The following is a 15,980-nucleotide window of genomic DNA, read 5'->3' as shown; positions in this document are numbered from 1 at the left end:
TTCAGAGGGATCCCAGTACAGGTACTCTTCCTGTGCTGAATGAAGCTCTGGCTGCTTTAAGCAGTCAGAAAGTGCATTGATGTAGTGGTACCCATTTGTCCATTTCAATTTATTAAATATGTGCTAGTGGCAGGCAGCTGTCCTGCTCTAGGGCAGGGCTGGTTTTGTACATAGGAGCTATTTGCCACAGTAAATACTTCAGATGTGAATATGCATTATTGTCTGTCAGTTTTAGCAAGCTCCCCACATTTCTGCCATTACTGTTCACAGGGAAATGAATAATAAAAAGAATAAGAACAGAATCCAACTTCAAAGTTGGTGTAATCCCTTGCTATTTGCACAGCTGCAATCATGAGACATTCATATTTTTGTTGTGAATATTTGAATCTGAATATCAAAGTGAAACTTAGAGAATGCCACCCTGTTGACCAACATAATAGAAAATATTAGTACAAATCTCTCAAAGCCTAATTCTTGGGCAGACGTGAATAATGTCTTATTGAAAGCAAATCTTGTTCAAAGCTACAATGATTTCAGAAATGTATAGAGCAATCAAATCAAGGGAGTCAAGCCTGAATACACAGATAGAAATTTGACCCATAATGCAAAGAATTCTTTTATTAGTAGTTCTTAAAATGGAAAGTAATTTCCAAGCTTCTTCATTGTAGTGACATGCTCAGGTCCCAGGACTGGGTATATGTGTTTCTTTCCTAATCAAACAGGGAAATATCCAAGCTTTTATTACCATCCATTGTAAAAACAATGGTGTTGAAATAACTGCCTTGTTGTAAAATCCCCAAGGAGGAAAACTACAAGTAATTTTGCAAAGCACACGGGTTCCAACCAGCCTAATATGCTTTACCCACAGTCTGCTTTCACTGACTGCCTACACTGAGGTTCAAAAAACAGTCATCAAAAAATAGAGGAAAAGCTCTATTCCATGATTTATTTTTTTATTTGCAGACAACAAATTGGTGCTGATTAGAACATGATTTTCTGTTTGGAAAATAGAACCAGAAAAACAGCAAAACCCGAAAAGGCGGCTTTGACTCAAAATGTCAGATAAAACCAACATTTCACTCACCAAATATTTATAGCTGTAGTGCTTCAGTGTTTCAAGCAGGGGTGAAATGGAAATAAGCCATGGAATGAAGGAAATCAAGAGGGAAAAACATCTATGTAGGTCTTGGCACTGGCCAAACACCAGGCACCCACCACAGCTGCTCACTCGCCCTCTCCTGCTACAGCTCAGCAGAGGAGAGAAAAAAAATTAAACTGAGGATTCATGAGTTGAGATGGGGACCAGGAGAAAACACTCCAAGGGCAAAACAGGCTCAGCTTAGAAATGCAAAGTAAGTTTATTATTAACAAAATCATGAGGAGGATAATAAGAAGTAAAGTAAGCCCTTAAAAACACTTTTTTTCCCCAACTCCTTTCTCATTCTCATTGGCAGCGTAGGGAGACAGAGGAATGGGGGTTTGGTCGGTTCATCACCCAAGGTTTTTTTCTGCTGCTCAGGGAGAGGAATCCTTCCCCTGCTGCTACCTGGGGTCCCTTCCCATGGAGACAGCTCTGCCTGAACTTCTCCAGCGTGGCTCCAGTCTCATGAGCAGCAGTGCTCCGAAAACAGCTGTAAGGTGAGTCCCCTCCCATGTGAATCCTCCCAAAACTGCTGTGGTGTGCGTCGCTCTTCCATGGGGTGCAGCCCTCCAAGGACAAGGCTGCTCCAGCCTGGAAGCAGGGCCCCCTCTCTCCACTGGGTCTCCCATGGGATTACAGCTTCCTGCAGACATCCACCTACCCCAGTGTGGGCACCTTCCCCAGGGGCTGTGGGTGGATCTCTGCATCCCCCATGGATCCCTAGGGGCTGCAGGGGCTCAGCTGCTTCACCCTGGTCTCACCACAGCTGCAGAGGAATCTCAGCTCTGGCCTCTGGAGCACCTCCTGCCCCTCCTTCCCATTGACCTTGGTTGTCCCTATGTTGTTTCCCTCACATGTTCTCACCTCCTCTTCTCTGGCTGAAGGGAAAACTACTTCTGTGCTACTTAGTTTTGATTTTCTTCTTAAACCTGTTATCACAGAGGTGTTCCCAAAATTTGTAATTGTCCCAGCCTTGGCCAGCAGCATGTCCATCTTCAGAGCCATCAGCCATTGGCTCTGCTGGACATGGTGGAAGCTTCCAGCAGCGTCTCACAGAAGCCACATCTGTGCCCCTGTACCAAAAACCAGGTTGTACAAAACCCAACACAATAGTATATAAAAGACTTGCAAATAAAATGGCAAAATTAAACCAGAATAATAATTTTTTAAAACCATAAAATTTAGGATTAATCCCCAAGTTTTTTCTAATTCATTTACCATAATTTTTTTTTAATATACCAAAGGAAAAAAATATGTTTCTTTGGAATCTTAACATGAAAGCGTCATAAACAAAATGAAGAGGTAGGAGATTAAAATGTTAAAAGGAGAATGCAGGATTTTCTAATGCATGGCTAAATTCCAGAGGGCAAGAACTGTTGGTTCTCTGCCCCACTGACACAATTCTTCATAGATGAGGTCCTAAATTTGGAAGGATCAGAAGAGTTTCCAGTATCTCAATGTATTTTGCTGACACTATTCATCATATCTTGTAAATTTTACTTTCTTAACTGGAAACTATAGCAATTAAAAAATATCTGGAATAATTAGAGCAAATGATTCAAGAAACAAAACCTAATGACAATAGTGTTGCCAAAATGGCTGTAACGTATATCTAAAATAAATCAAAATCTACAAATTAATCATTGTCTGTCTATATCCCACCGAATGCTAACAGAACTAAAAACCCCATGTATTTAAACCTACAATTTATAAGTGCTCCCTGAAAAAAATCAATATAAAGCTTTAGTGGGCAGAATGTGTGTAATAGTAACAAGTAGAAAGGTTAGTGTAGAAGTTAATGGTTCTATCAAGAATAAAACAGAGCCAAAGTCTGAAGAAAAGCTCTCCCACAAGTGCTTCATTAACCTTGGAGAACTCCAGCATATCTTCAAAGTAAAGATTACAACAAACCTGACTCAGTCACCAGTAGCACTTGTTAGCTCTTGGCATCAGAAATCAACAGCTTTTTTATTTGCATCGTGAAACTATCACAAAGCTTTTGTTGCACTAAGATGTTTGACCCTGTAAACTAACTAGATTAGTTAATCCAAGATCACATGAGGCAGTGGGAATGATGGTGAAAACCTCACCCAAACACAGCCCTGTGCACTCCCAGGTAGGTGGGAGTTGCATACCAAAATGATCAATAGTAGACAACCTCCACAGCTACTCAACACCACCATTCCAGGGAGCTGGCATTGCACTGGCAGGGCTGGAGGTAATTTTGATTAACTCACCTAGCAGCAATTGCACCCTTCCTAAAGCAGCTAAAACATATCAGTGCTTTTCTCCCAGCTGAAACCAGGACAATTTCCATCTGCTTTTTTCTCAGCATTAACCATACCTGACAACAGGAAGGTCTTGGTGCTCTTTTTCCCACATCTCCTCCTAGACTTTGATTTGCCACTGAGTTTTCTGGGGAAAAATATTTGCAATAACTCTCAGGATTACTGAAATGGTCTGGATAAAGAGAAAACTTGTACATGCAGTTGATCAAACCTGTAATTCATGGTTCTGATATTTCTATTGCTATCCCATGAAAATGAACAGGAGAATAGGAAATCTCTAAGCCACTCCTTTGTCCAAACTAACCAAAAATTTGGAGAGGTTAGTAATAAACTACCACATGTAACATTAGTTAGCAGTTCAATATAAAGAATACATTGTCATATTGTACATTAGATCTTAGAAAAGGCCACCACAAATTATATGTTTTGAAAATGCAACAAATGGAGTCCTATTTGAACAGTAAGTACAGAAAATTTATTTTGGGATATATTTTTATTTTATGCTTTTATTTTGTTTTTATGCTTTATTATCTGCTTAATCATACATACAATTATTTATATGTAATATTTTGCTACTAATATCTATGGACAAATATACTATATTATAGCAGTATGGTTCAATATTCTGTATAATTGCATATATTCCAATTTATCTTTCAATATGAGATTGTTATGTTGGTATCCTGAAAATTCCTAGTTACAATGCCTCATATTCACTCTTCTTGCTAGATTTGAGGCTCTGTATTTGAGCCTCTGTATGAGGCTCTGTATCTGGTATTCATCATGAAATTAAATGAGAAAATGACATAAAGATCATATTTTGGAGGAAAAAGTAAAAGTAAGACCGTGTAAGCCAAAACATAATTTCATGTGGGAAAATTCAGGCAGGAAATTTCTATGGAAAAGGCATGAAAAATCCTGGACTAGTTTCTACTTTACACAGACTCTCTTGAAAATTGTGCTGATACTTTGGGTTATACTTTTGCAGCTGATCCTAAACTGCTGCTGCAATTTATCTAAATTAAGGAACCCTCCAAAGTCAGTGCTCTTAGTTTCAATTCTCACGTCAAACTGTAATGACACAGGTATACATAAAAGGAAATTCACTTTTGTCATGGCAATCAAGAATCTCTCAGATACAAAGTCAGTTTTAGACTAGACTTTGGGAAGAACTTTTCTTGGTAAACTATTTCCAAGATGAAGCAATGGGGAGTTCATACTGTCAAATATCTTTTTTCCCCCACTTTCCTGTGTAATCCAAAAACAATTTGGTCAAAGTATTGCCATAAATGCAAAACCAAAAATCAATTTGCTACGCAAGAGCACGGGGAAACTTGGTAACTGTCAGTTGTATTATGTTATAATGACCCAAAGACAAAAATGATGGCAGCCAAAGGGACAGTTGGGACCAAGAACCATTAGCCACACATTGACAATTCAAATGCATTTGTACTGTAGCCAGTTTGTTTCGCTCTCCAGTCCATCTAATATTTTTTCCCATTTTATTCCTTCCATCTTCCCCTACCTACTGCTGTAAGTTTTCTTCCAGCAAGTTTTAGGGTGGAAGTTTAAATGAGCATCTGCCACAGCACCAATGCCAACACGAGCTGGCCACCAACCAGCAGGGCTACTCTTGCATGGGATGCCTGGCTCCCCTTTGGAGACCTTTGTGACACACTCAGATTCCACCAGCCTGGTGCCTCAAATCCCTCAAAGTCCTGCTTCTCTCCAAATTTTCCAGTTGGTAATGTATCCTGGTGGGGAGACTCACACCCTTGCCCTTCATTATCCTTGGTGTTTCTTTGCAAGTCAAAACAAAGCAGTTTTATTTTATTTCACTTTGTTTTGGTTTTATTATTATTAAAACAAAAAAAAAAAAAAAGAAAAAAGAGAAAGGGGAGGGGGATTCAGTTCATAATTAGGGGGAGGTGTCATTTTTGGACTCAATCCCCAACATGAAATCTGTCATAAATGGATTCTGCCAAATTGCTGAACAGAGTGCAAATTTGTAATGTGCCAGTTTTTTAATAGGTTTAGTTCTTTGGGCTCTTTCTGCAAGTCCAATGCTTGTGTCATTTCACTGACACTGTCCTTGAAAATCTTGTTCTGCAACCTCCTTTTTAAACTACGTGATGCACGTGCTTAAGCCTTCCCATCTGTGACAGCCCAAGACAAAAAAGTCAGCCTAGGTTTTGGCACACCGAAGGTCTTCTTCAAGTAATCTCATTTGTGCTCCTCCTAGAACTGTTTTTATTAGGCAGCATCCTTATCTCATAGCCACAGCTGAGGATGGCATTGTGGTTGCTACACTGGCTGGAGGGACACCCAGATCTCAGTTACAGCAGACACCATCTTTGGAATCCACTTCCATGAAAAAAAAATTGCCAAAGCCCTTCATCTGTTTTATTTCCCCTGCTTGAATGATGGGTTAAACAGGCCTACTTAAGAGTACAATAGCTCCAGCCATTTGAAATGCTAATTTTCTTCTTGGCCACAATATGTTGTGCATATCAACCCCCCTTATACCTTATTGACTGTAAAGATAATGAGATTCTCTTAAAAGAACAGCAGAAAAACCATGACATTCAGGTTTCAGATTCCCCTCAAATCTAGTTCCTGCATGCAAGGACTGAGAGCAACTTCACACATAAGAAAGCATTGTTTTGATTTAGAGGATATTTGTAGTTAATACAAATATCTGAGAAGCCCTTCCTCACACTGGAAAGAGACAACTGGTAAATATTGGAATTTGTTCCTGTCTTACAAGGCTTGTTGAACCTTTCAAATGCTTTCCTTGGAGTTGGATCTGGTGATCCAGCAATGCAGTTTTGTTGTATTTCTAGTTTATTTGAACACACGAAGAAATCACACAAGCACCTTTGCACAAGGCCAGTCAAACAATAAAAATAAACATGTTACTCATCCAGATTGTCTGCTGTTGACCCAGTCTGTGCTTTGTACTTTCCAGGCTGGAGTGTAAATGTTTCCAGGGACAGATGTTGTGGGGGAGCTCTGAAAACATCTGATGCTACTTCCAGTCATTTGCAGTGGTACTTTTCAGAGCCGTTTATCACTTATGTTTGTTTTGGTTCATTTTATATTTACATAATGTACTGACCTGTGCTTCAGAAATCTCCTTCTTTACAAATAAACAGGGTGAAGTGGCATGCAGCATTAAAAAAATAATCCTAGATTTTCAGACTGCTGTCTAAGTCTGTGAAAATGTTGATGACTTTTAAGATTTTTAAATAGTTGCAATAGAAGTGAGGGAGAAAGAAGAAACATATCACTATAGAATACCAAATGCAAACTTTTAAGGTTTATTTTCCAATTTTTAGACTTTACCCTGATTGAAAGTAAAGGGAAGCTTCTGACTTAGAGTGGAATCTTTCTGCATCTATAAATTTTTCAGAATTCTTTCTTTTAGAAATAAAATATTTCTAAATGCAATACTTTTTAAAAAATTCGAAATTTTAAAATAAAATTGCTGATTAGAAAAATGTTTTAAAGAGAATTGCAGAACAGACTTCTCAAATGTGCTGTCTGACACAAGGTTGTGTCTGATCTCCTAAAGAAATGCAAATTGTGGTTATATTTTTTTAAAAGGAAAATTATGTCTATTTGGAGGTGAAATCATTGATAAAGAAAGAACTTTAAAATACCTTTCTCAAATGGCCTCTTCCTGGTTGCTTACAGTACAATTCTCTAAAAAACTTCAGGTTTTCTTTTCCTATTAATAATATCAAAGAATATTCCATTTGGAGCCTTATGGCAATTGAAGGAAAATTTAAAGGAATTGACATATTCAGGCAGGAAATTATGGTTATGTCCCAGTACCAACAGTTAAAGATACAACTTGATAGCTGAAGCTTCTCTTTGAATATTCAAGTAGTTACCTGAGTTTAGGCCCATGCTCCTGAATGAAGAGGAAGCAATGAATCTAGAAAAGCATTTTAGTAGTTCTCTTTGAAGGCTTCAGCCTGTATCTGATTGCTGGTGAGATGTTTAATGTGTCACCAAGCTGAGACAGTGATTACAATCATTTTAGCAGACAGAGTCTCTGTGCTATTGATAACTCTGCTGTGGATGGAGAGCTGGAAAGATGCAGGAATTTCTGTTTATTTGAGCTGAGATATTGGGTATCATGCCTTCTTATCAGGCAATGCTTGCTGCTGACTTCCATGCCTAAAGATGGAAACATATACATGTTATACAGACATCTATTATTTTTAATATTTTTATCTCATACTTTTTTCCCTTAAACCATGATTTTCCTGTTGTTTCCATGAAAGAGAAGATCTGGGGATTAGATCCATCTGTAAGATCCATTCCAACCCCTTAACATTCTATGATTCTATGATTATGTAGCATCTCCAGAAGTATTAAATTTCAGCAGAGGGTACAAACTGTACCTTGGAGCACCTTTGAATGAGGAGATTACTATTTGTATTTCAGTAAGGAAGGAGGCTTTTTTTTTTTTAACAATATTGAAACTTTAAGCAAAGCTGCAGAATTTAGTAAGAACCATGCCTCTCAAATATCAGGAGAAGTTTCTGGAGTTGATGGTGGAAGAAATGGGGCTTAATGTGAGAAGTTTGCTTATTTTTATTATTTTTCTCCCCAGTGCTGTGTCCTAGGAAATCACTAATCCAGCCCCTACCTGCACTTCTGGGCTTCACAGTATATGCTTGTCATCACAATCCAATGTTGTATTCAAGCCATTTGTTGTTCTCCATTTGTATAACTACAGCAGAGAGTTCAAGGTTTTGCTTTATCTTTTTAGTTCCCTTTTTTCTATTTTCTGATTGATGATGTCTCCACAGGAAACTTTAAGAAAGTTTTGCTCCATGCTACCTCACAATGAGTTGAGAAAGGAACTTCAAAATTAATAATTTATGTGTTTATGGACATATTTGAACGTGCACCTTAGAAGCCTTGTGCCAGTCTGGAGCACTGTGAGAGAGCCAGAATAAATTGGGCGGGGTTTACAGATGCTTTGCATTGGCAGAGCAGAGCAAGCAACTGGGGAGTGTGCCTTAGTTCTCCTTTCAATTTCTGGCCCCCAGGTTCACGTTGTAGATTGGATGTCCCTTCCATTTCTCTGTCTACATCCAGCACAATTCTCCATTGCTTCCTTGTCCTGGTGTGCTGATGCATTTGCCAGGGTTCTTTGTCTTGTTCTTCTCATGTCATCCTCTTCCTACTCTATAGTTGTTCTTTAAGAGAATTTTTTTTTTTAATTTTTTTTTTTTTTTTTTTTTAGGAATTGCAAGTTTGGCCATGAATTTTCAAGAGCCAAGAGAAGCTTCTCTTCCAAGTACATTTCACTCTCAGAAGGGCTGATTCCTTGCACAGGTATGAGCAGGATTAAGTCTGCAACTTCTATCTTAAAAAAATAAAAATGAAAAAATAAAAGTCCCTGCATTAACCCTTTCTCAGTGTTTGTGGGAGCAGAGTCAACACTGCAGAGGGTTTCTACACCATAATTCAATGAGAAACAGTAGAAAATTCTTCCCAGAATGCCCACCCAAATGTCAGTAAACCAGGAGCTAATACAATCATGAATGGTAGGAAATTGGTCATTTGTAGCAAACCTTCACATTTATCATTAAATCTCTCTGATTCTACCACTGACCTTTCAGAATCAATAAACTGAAACAAGGAAGTTTCCTGTAAAGGGAAGAAAATGGATCTTGTTTGGACCTTCTGTCTGCTAGGTTTTTTTTCGGAAACAGTAAGCCACATTTGTAGCTCTCTTTTATCAAACCCCAAATGTTCAAAATGCATTACTCACTAATGAAAGATGATTTTCTTCTTAATTCATCATCTGAGTTCTGGAGTTTGAGTTGTATAGAAGGCAAATCTGAAGAGTATTTTTAAGCAGACATTCTTTATTCTTCTTGTCAATTGAGTTGCAAAGTTGAGTCAAACTCAGTGTGAAATCGATTGTAGATCTAACTAGATTTTTTTTTTAAAGGATTTGAATGCTAAAGTCTTAATGGAAGGGAAGTTATCTCTTGTTTTGTTTTGGTGAATAAAACAGGGTGTGTGTTCCTTGCTGGTATAATAAAATCTGGTGTTAAAAGTAGTAAAGTTAATCAAAATTAGCTTTAATTAATCTAAAAGGAGTATTCCAGATAAAGATACTGTTGAAGCTATTTGTAATCTATTTCTGTGTTTATTACCTAAAGAATATTATTGACAAGCTTGAAGCGTTTATTTCCTGAGCATTGCACTTTGGCAGTGCATCATCCTTATTTCTTCAATATGCAAAATTTAGATGAATCAATCTCTGTATACAAATGCGGAATATTACCTTTCATTTTATGTATATACAAATTATTTTTATGTGGTTCTTTCTATGTGTCAGTATGCACTGGCATGATTTTCTTTTCTTTTTTTTTTCCCTCATAACAAAATATAATCAGAATCTATTTGGCTACCAAAAGCAAAAGAGATGAACTTGATAAAGTAGTTTTGTTTTTCAGGTCTGTCTGTTTCTAACAGATGTCCTCAAATAAATGTTTTTAAGCTAGAATTACTTAAATTTTAATTTGAATATTTTTAAGTTCCTTAGAAAATTAACCACATGTCTAAAGATCAGGTCTGACTTTGATAGCCCCCTAAATTCTTGGGACGTACAGTGTCAAAATATCCATACTGTGCACACATATCTGATACAAACTAGGGATCTGTGAGTGACAGTAGCATAATATGGAATGGAATGGAAATATCACTTAGTAATGTACACACTGAATTCACAGTTCCACAAAAATAGCTTGAGGAAGCCTGGTGTTTGAGAACACAATATATTTAACCAAGTGTCATTGGGTAATAAGGCAAAGGGACAAATTTCAAGATCTACGCTAACACAAAGTCAATAAATGCATGTGCAGTCCAAAGATGTGACAGACACATATATTGTACAAAGAGGATTTCTTGGACAGATTCTGTCAATATAAATATATTCTGTCGACATACATGTGCCTTGTCATGCTGCCTTGTCATAATTGCAGTCTCAAGAGCTTTAATTATCTCTTTAAACCATCGGTATTTACATTTGGTTTGTCTCATGGTCCTTCATTGCTAATGTGTCACAATCTTTTTTTTTTCCCATGTGGGGGTGACAACTGGTCACTCTTCATTAATGAAATGACAAGTCTCTTATCCATGTTGTAGTCACAATAGGCTTTAGAAAGTTAAACTTCAAGAGATTAAATTCCCTCTGTGGTTATCCTGCAGAACACACACTTCAACAGGAAATGCTTACACATCCTTGTTTTTCTTCTGCCAAGAGTAAATTCTATTATTGAAGACTAAGTAAACGTGGGATGAAAACAAGAATATGAATTCTGTAGTGAAACAGTGATGCGTATTGTTGATTTTTCTAAACTACTAGAAGAAATACTCTAAGAAGGAAAAGTATATTCCAATGAACATTATCGGTCACATAACTAACAAGAACAATATATGTCTTCTAAGGTTGTATTTTAGATATTTTGGATACTAGTAATGAAATCCAGCATTAGCCTTAGATTTCACAGAATCATTAAGGTTGGGAAGGCCTCTGGAGATCATCTTGTCCAACGCCCTTGCTCAACCACAGGTTGCCCCAGAGTATCTCTAGACAGTTTTTGAGTAGTGCCAAGGACAAAAATACAACTTGATCAGACTTGTGTTCATATGTGGAGGTCACTCTCTTGTTCTTTCCATTAAAATTGGTGAGTGTTAAAAATATGTAGCACTTAGGCATGAGGAACTTTTACAACGACATGAGTGAAACAAATTTGAATATAGCATTGATGTAAGGTTCCCTGATTTCATTGTCATTAATGTATTTATTATCCTTTCTTGGGTGAAACAATGGAATTTTCTGTATGATGAAGCAAAAAGTGCTGGTGCTGGTTTACCTGGAGACTGTGATACTGGAGACCTGCCTCAACCTCTGATGACAGTGACATCAGTAAAGACATGAAGCAGTGATGGTGCCCATCTATCTAAAATTGCAAGCTGCCCTAAACAATGAGTATAACCAATACAGTATTATGCAAAGCTTTTGGATTGGCATTTAAGTTAAAACAATTCACATGAAACCAATGACACAATGACCAATTGGTAAACAATGTCCAACCACATTCCAAAGCAGTAAAACACAGGAGAAGAGAATCAGATAATGATTGTTTTCATTTTTCTCTGAGACTTCTCAGCTTCCCAGGAGGAGAAATCCTGGTGACGGGATTTTTCAGAAAATATAACAGTGACACTACACTTCTTCTCCAAAGCCCTGCTTTTATGCCCTCATCAAGCCTAGCTTAATTTCAGCCAAACAGAAGAATAGACAGAGTGAAGGTGTGACACGTCCAACCAGGCAGTCCAACCAGGCCCTGCTTGCAGGGCTGGTTTGGGTTTGCCTACAGCAGACTGCAGTCACTGCAAGGTAAGCATTGCCCAAGGCAATGAAGCGCTCCTGCAAATTTTATTGTTCTTTAATGGCTTTTATCAGAAAGGGAGTGTTTAGGCCAAAAAAGAGGGATAAGTATGGAAGAAAACCACCAGCTCTGTCCAGTGGGACCACTTAGAATGAGGATTACTCATAAAACTTAACAAATGCTGGAGACATTTACAACTCTCTTCTAACGTAATGGCACCTATACCAAATACTTATATTAAATTGCAAATTTTATGTTCCATAATGCTATGCACAATAAATTAGCAAAGCCTGTATCAATCTCGATGTGAATATGAAGACAAACCTGAAAAATCATGTTTATTGTTAAGGATAAATAAAGTAAAACACTTTATTGCTCAGTGACAAAAGATTATAAAATACCTTGCAGAAATAAAGCACATGTTATAGTCCATAAGAAAAGGATTGTCTGATTATAGAAGAGACCTAAAATTCAGGAGGGAAGGAAGAGATGAGGTCTAATGCTACTATTTGGTATAAATTTTATCTTATTCCAGTGAGAATGAAATAAAAAACTTTAAGGAAATCAATTCCTAGATTTAAAAAAGAAAGTGTCTTTTTAAGTTTAGTACTGCTATAGTGAAAATTGGCGGCTTATTTCATAAGAAAATGTAGTAGCTGGTTTTCTGTATGCATTGAGGTTTGTTTTTACAAATTTTGAGATAACAAATGCAACTTTCTCTTCTTGGATTTAACTTAGGTCGTGACTAGTAACCAACCTTTATTATTGGAAGAAATTAAATACAATTACGTAAAGTTTGTCATCTTGATTGATCACAAGAGATTGTACAGAATGTAGGAAAACAATAATTTAGATTTGGCTGTGCTGCCTTCAGGCAGTGTGGTAATGCAAGAGGGTGTGTGGAGTGAAGATATGTCTATATGTATTTATCTGTATGTATTTTTTTTTTAACTACAGAAGAGAGAAAAATCAGACTCTAAATCCCTAAAACTGGTTTTTAAATTCCTACAACACAAATAGAAGACATCTGGATATTCCCTTTTTTCTCTGAGCAGTTTCTAATGCCACAGATGTGAGTAAATATTGGTATAATTAATTTTCATAACCTTTTAAACATGTAGTAATTTTCTACTAAAAAAATGAAATGGGGAAATTGTGCTTTAGAAACTTACATAATTCAATGTTGTAAAGATTAACCAACCCTGAAATTGTATAATAAATGGGAGACAAGAGATGTTCAGGATACAAATGCATGACCTTTGGAAATAAATAAATATATAAATAAAGCATGGGATTGTCAGTTGTAGTTGACTGTGGTTAGGTTTTCATTGGAGGCAGCAGAACATTGATTCAATAAAACATCATTCAACAAACTTTCCTTTTTCAGCAAGGCACATAAATATTTGCCTAACTTGTTAAAATCCCGCAGAGCTTCCTTCTGCACTGAACCAGGCAGTGGGGAAAACGATGCTGAAAAGCAAGGTACAAATTTCTGATCTCATTAGTGCCTTGCTTCCTCTGTCACCCTTTGCTACTCTCTTACATCCTCCTCCACTCTGTAGCTTTTGACAACTTAATGCCACTTCTCTTTTCTATATAAAAAGTATTTAAATCCTCTGAAACAGCAGTGTTTGGTGGGGCAGGTACCTGCACACCCAGACCCCACAAAGGACTGGAATTCTTTGTGCCTGCTAAAGTGGAGGAGAGGGAAAAGCCACCTCAAAATGGAGAAACCCACACTGCTTAATGCTGATTACCTGTGGTTGCTTTGCTATATTTGCTTTGTTGCACTGACTGAGTTTTGTTTCTTTTTGGATGATCCTGACATGTTTTTGTGCTCATAAAAGTTCAGAAGCACAGTTGGAGTGAAAACTTGCCTTTGCTCCCAAAGAGTTGGTTTCAGTGTCTGGCCAAAGTTAAAGGCTGGCAGAAGAGGATGACAACTCGTTTTGGAATACTGGAAATTTTGCTATGAGCATTAATATGCTCTGGCATTGGGTTTGGTAAGTGTTTCATCTCTGGGCATGGGGACTGGAACAAATGCCATTGTTTCAGGGGAGACTTCGCAGCAAAACCTGACCCTGGCTGGGTTTGCTCCTGGAGCAGTAAAGCAAAGCAGGGCTGGCCTTAGCATCCAGCACGCCAGCAAAAGCAAAGATGTGCCAGGTCTGGTCACAAAAAGAAATGATTACTATTTATTTTCATTTCCAAGAAAAGTTCAAAACACTTTTATTTCTGCCCCTATCGGGCAACTACATTAAAATACTGATAGCCCTAGAAAAAATAAAACCTAAGATATATATCTGTTTTGATTGGATAACCATGATTGGTGATTAGATTATATTAGATTAGGACTTTGTCCTCAGATGTAATTCACTCGTTGGTGATGGATCATCTTCTGGAAACCACGTAGTTTGTATAAAACATCTGAGAAGGTTTCCACTAGCAGACCAAATTTCTGAAAAGGAAATTGCTAGAAATTAATATCTCCTCCTTACACAGAAAAATAAAAGGACAAAGGGAGGAAAACTATGAAGATGCAAAGTTAACAGTTTTGTTGCAAAAATTAAAATATACTGTAAAAAATTGAAAATTATTCTTGGTGGAGATAATAGATAAATAAGGATAGCTAATCTTTCAAAATGATCCTCCAGAAGACCACTGCTGCCTACAGGACAAAAAGGTAGAAGCTGTTCCAACATGTACAAAAAGGTTCCTCATGATAGTGCCCATTGGCAAAAGACTAAACATGGGTAAGGAAATAAATACTTCTTGTAGAACTGGCTACAAAAATAAGTGACAAAAATTATTAGTGAGTCTTTTGGGTCCTAGCATAACAAAAGTGAAGTAAGGAAAAGGTCCTGAAACCTCATCTGAAGACATCCCAGTAACAGAAGCTCCCGGATTGGCAGGAACCTCTCTATCCAGATCAGTGGTAGAGCTTCTGGCATATTAATGAAATTTGTTGCAAGTACTCTTTAAGTAAAAGCAGAATTGCTACAGCACAGGGTTTTATGGTAATGGAGACTGAATAATGAGAAAATGGAGGGTTGTCATCTAATCATGAAGATCCCTCCCCTTTGAACATAAAATGCATAAAATATCTGAAATATTAATATAATTGTACAAGGTCCTGAAAATCACAATGAAAATATTTTATGAGTATCCTTAGTGTGCCTGTGACCTATAGAGATCATTAATTTGAAGCCTAATAGCCTACCTGATACTGTACAGCTTCCACAACCTGATTTGGCAGAATTGTATTATATGTATAATATTGTTAATAATGTATAACATAATAGAATGCCACATGGTATTATAAAAAACAGGAGAAGAAGATAATTATCAGTACTACAATATGCCAGTAAGAGATCAAAGAATATGCATGTTATATGGACAAATGAAAGTCTGATGATGCACTAATTTCCTTTTCAAGGAGAGATTACAGCAGTGGAAAAAAAATGGACACAATTCACATAGCTTTGTCTTTAATAAAAAAAAAAAAAGAGAAAAAAAGTAAGTATGTAGAAAATTAGAGACTCAGTGCAGTAAATTTTTCTCACTTAAAAATATAATTTAAATGATTAGAAAGCACTGCAATTTTTTTCAGATCGAGGATACTTGATCGTCCTTATCATCTGTACTTTTCTGCATCCCTGCCTGATATACTTCCTTATTACTTAACTAGCTAATCAATCACTAGACTTTCCCCTACATTTTAAACACTGCACAAAATGTCTTTCCATAGCAAGACAGGTAGCAATGTGTTGCCCTTACTCTGAATCACCTCTGCTGACTTTATCATGCACATCCCAAAGTTTAAAATAAAGTAATTATATGTTGGAACTCAACGGGGCCCCTAAGAATTGCTCGAGTAATATTTATTAAATGTTCACTTTATTAGGATTAAGATTGCCTGTAGTTGTAGAAGTCTTCTACAGGAAAAAAAAAAAGTAATTAAAAAGAATGAGCTGAAAAGGATATATTACAGCAGTCTGCACAGGCAAGACATTGCCTCTAGAGGATCAGGGCTTCACTGAACTCTGCAGGGAGGAGCACAGAAATCCTCACCTGATTTATCCTGACAATCCCAGCCTGGTTTAGCCAGCCACTGCATTGTTG

Source organism: Agelaius tricolor, unplaced genomic scaffold (assembly GCF_023055355.1).
Source record: "Agelaius tricolor isolate 1412-34295 unplaced genomic scaffold, bAgeTri1.0.p SCAF_3, whole genome shotgun sequence".
In the NCBI taxonomy this organism is placed as follows: Eukaryota; Metazoa; Chordata; class Aves; order Passeriformes; family Icteridae; genus Agelaius; species Agelaius tricolor.
This window is presented reverse-complemented; position numbering follows the sequence as displayed.